The 3,636-nt window shown below is 41.5% G+C and overlaps 1 non-coding gene across 1 annotated transcript; it reads left to right on the top strand.

Moving 5' to 3' along the window:
* The first annotated feature begins 3,019 nt into the window (after window positions 1-3,019).
* LOC141637000 (small nucleolar RNA R71) lies at window positions 3,020-3,126 on the top strand. Its single transcript, XR_012541565.1, has one exon. It is a non-coding gene; the product is annotated as a small nucleolar RNA R71 (small nucleolar RNA).
* Window positions 3,127-3,636: the final 510 nt, after the last annotated feature.

Raw genomic sequence — 3,636 nt, 5'->3', positions numbered from 1 at the left:
AGGCTTTGCCTTTATGAAATCAAAAATCGACTCAAAGGTTGAAGAATTTGTTCTTGGTTTTGATTGTTATTGAAGATGGAGTGATTGATTTGTTGTTTGAAGGATGGTTTGATTTGATTTTGGTGGATTTTGTTGAGGGTTTTTGTTTTTGTGATGGAGAGGATGAGGGTTTTGATGTTTAGGGTAGTGTTTGTGAATGAATGAATGAATGAATGAAGGTGGGGTGGGTTATAAAGAAGTCGACAATTTCAGGACGCAGGGACAATCCGTGCGGATTGGGCGCAATCCGTGCGGATTCTGCAGCTTCAAAATTTTCAAAATCCCGCCTAGAGACGGGCGGATTCTGGGAAATCCGCTCGGATTCTTTTTGAGGGACGGGCGGATTCTGTGCAGGACGGACGGATTTCAGTCCAGAGATTTTTCTTTGTTTTCTTCAGCTTCAAGACGGGCGTCTTGTATAAAAGACGGACGGATTCTATGAGACGGGCGTCTTTCCAGAAATACGCTCGGATTCGCTGCAGACGGGCGGATTTTCAGGAATCCGCTCGGATTCTTCTCTGTTGTACCCGGATTCACTTCATTCGTGCACAATGCATTTCCCTTTACCATTCTTCCATTCTTCTTCATTTCTTGTGTTCTTCATTGTGGGGGCACTACTAAGGCATGAATAGCCTAGGCAATTGCCATCCCCACACTAAGGTAAAGCACTACACATCAATTGAAATCGTTAATCCCTCCCTCACTTCTCTCTTTTCATGACAATTATTTTGATCAAAGTAAATAAAAATCCAAAAATGACAAAAATGCAATACAAAAATTAAATGTAAGTTAGGGAGTTAGAAATATTTACAAGTGGTGGTTTAGGGAGGACTCCACCAAACTCTCATTCTTGATGAGATGTCAAGGGGGCATGTTCAAGGTGTTGTTGATGTTGCTCAACACCTTGAAGAAGTAATCAAAAGCTTGTTCATTGTTATGGTAGAGGTCCTCAATAGACCGTGCTCCTTGTTGTTGATCATGATCGATGGCATGTCCAATGTAGGGATTAAAGATCCCTTCAAATTCGTCGTCCCAAAGACCACAAACTTCATTGAGTTGATCATTGAACATCTCTTGCTTAGATGGAGACAACTCTCCCAATTTCTTCTCTTGGCCAATGAGGCCATCCTCTTCTTCCTTGGTTGATTTTGATGAGCTTTGCAAGCTCTCCTTGTCACGATTCACTTGCTCTTTGAATGGAGCATCTTCAACTTTCTTCCTCCATTGGAGTTCCGATTTCTTCCTTTCATCTTTTCGGCTATAATGATCAATCATAAAACATGGCTCATGTAAACGAGGAGCTCTCATGGTCTTGTCAAGATTAAAAGTTATGCTTTCATCTCCCACTTCTAGAGTGAGCTCTCCATGTTTCACATCAATTACCACACCCGCGGTGTGTAGGAAAGGTCTTCCTAAGATGATTGGAATGTTGGAATCTTCCTCCATATCAACAATGACAAAGTCCACCGGGATGAAAAACTTCCCAATTCGCACGGGGACATCTTCCCATATCCCTAATGGTGTCTTCGTCGATCTATCGGCCATTTGAAGAGTGATATTGGTGCATTTAAGCTCTCCCATTCCCAACCTTTTACTTACCGAGTACGGCATGACACTCACACTAGCCCCTAGATCACATAAGGCTTTGTTGATCGTCGTGTCGCCAATGGTACACGGTATTGAGAAGCTTCCCGGATCCTTTAACTTTGGAGGTGAACTCCCTTGAAGTATTGCACTACTCACCTTAGTGAAGGCGATAGTCTCAAGTTTCCGGATCGACTTCTTCTTTGTGAGGATATCTTTCATGTACTTTGCATAGGCCGGAACGTGATTGATTAATTCCGTGAAAGGAATTGAGACTTCTAAATTCTTCACAATTTCCATGAACTTTCCAAGTTGATCATCAAATTTGGGCTTGGCTTGACGACTTGGAAAAGGAAGTCTAATCACAATGGGCTCCTTTTCTTTGGCCTTGTCTTCATTTTTCTTTGAACTTTCTTCTTTTGATGATTCCCCTTCTTTGGGGCTTTGCACAATTTCTTCCTTTTCACTAGCTTTCACAAATTCATCCTCAACTTGCTTCTTCGGTGCCTCATATCTTGTACCACTTCTCAAGTGAATGGCACTAACCGTTTCATGTCTAGGGGGATTACTTTGAGGTGGTAATTGCCCCTTTTGTCTTTGTGAGCTTGAAGATGCTAGTTGAGTCAATTGTGTTTCCAACATCTTGGTGTGAGCTAGAATGTTGTTGATGGTGGTGTCTTTTGCTTGGCTATCTTTTTGCATTTGGGTGAAAAATTCTTGTTGATTCTTTTGCATTTGGAGGACCGCTTTTTGGACATCAAAACCTTGGTCATTTTGGTGATTGTATGGATTTTGATTTTAGTAACCTTGGTTTTGATTGTAAAAGGGTCTTTGATTTTGATTTCTCATGGGTGGTGGAGTGTATGTTGTTTGAGGGTTTTGAACATTTTGGCTTTTGTATGAGAGATTTGGATGGAACTTGGTGTTTTCATTGTAAAAATTTGAATAAGGGGTACCACTTTTGTAAGCTTGGAAAGCATTAACTTGTTTGGTTGTTCCCCTACATTCACTTGAGTCATGACCCAAGGTTCCACAATTCTCACATATCCCGCTTGGGATTGATGAGGATGTCGTCATGGCATTGACATGATGCTTTGATGATTTTGAGTTTTCCTCAAGTCTAGCCATAGCTTGTTCAAACTTCAAGTTGATTGTGTCAATGTGAGCACTAAGTTGAGCACCCAATTGAGTAACGGAGTCCACTTCATACTTTCCTCCTCTAGTAGCCTTGCGAGGTCTACTATATTGTGAATTATGAACCGCCATTTCCTCAATCTTGTTCCATGTTTGATTGTCATCAACTTCGGTGAACATTCCATTTGATCCCATATTGAGAATGTTCCTTGAATCTTCATATAAACCATTCCAAAATTGTTGCACTAAAAACCATTCGCTAAGTCCATGGTGAGGACATGAGCGACAAATACCTTTGAACCGCTCCCAAGCTTCATACAAAGATTCTTCATCCCTTTGCTTAAAACCCGTAATTTGAGCTCTTAGCATGTTAGTCTTTTCCGGTGGGTAGAATTTTTTGTAGAAAGCTAGAGCTAGCTTCTTCCAAGAATCTATTCCAAGGGTGGCCTTATCAAGGCCCTTCAACCATTGCTTTGCGGTGCCGATTAACGAAAAAGGAAATAAGACCCATCTTATTTGGTCTTGAGTCACGCCCGTTTGAGAGATAGCTTCACAATAATCGCAAAAGGTTTCCATATGAGAATGAGGGTCCTCACTAGGCATTCCCCCGAATTGGCTCTTCTCAACTAGTTGGATGAAGGCGGACTTGGCAATAAAGTTTCCGGTAAGATGTTGTGGTGTAGGAGTACCATTTGGTAAATCCTCCTCGGTGGGTATAGAGTGTGACGAGAATTTAGGCATTGTAGGTGGATTTTGTGTGGTATTGTTTAATGGGTTCTCTTCTCCTTCTATTGCGAAAGGATTGACAAACTCACTAGTGGGTTGAACAACTTCACCAACACCTCCCAAATTCCTCCTAACAAGTCTCCTATTATTCGT

This window comes from Silene latifolia, chromosome Y (assembly GCF_048544455.1).
Source record: "Silene latifolia isolate original U9 population chromosome Y, ASM4854445v1, whole genome shotgun sequence".
In the NCBI taxonomy this organism is placed as follows: domain Eukaryota; kingdom Viridiplantae; phylum Streptophyta; class Magnoliopsida; order Caryophyllales; family Caryophyllaceae; genus Silene; species Silene latifolia.
The sequence above is the reverse complement of the archived record's forward strand: the minus strand, read 5'-3'. Positions and strand labels throughout refer to the sequence as shown.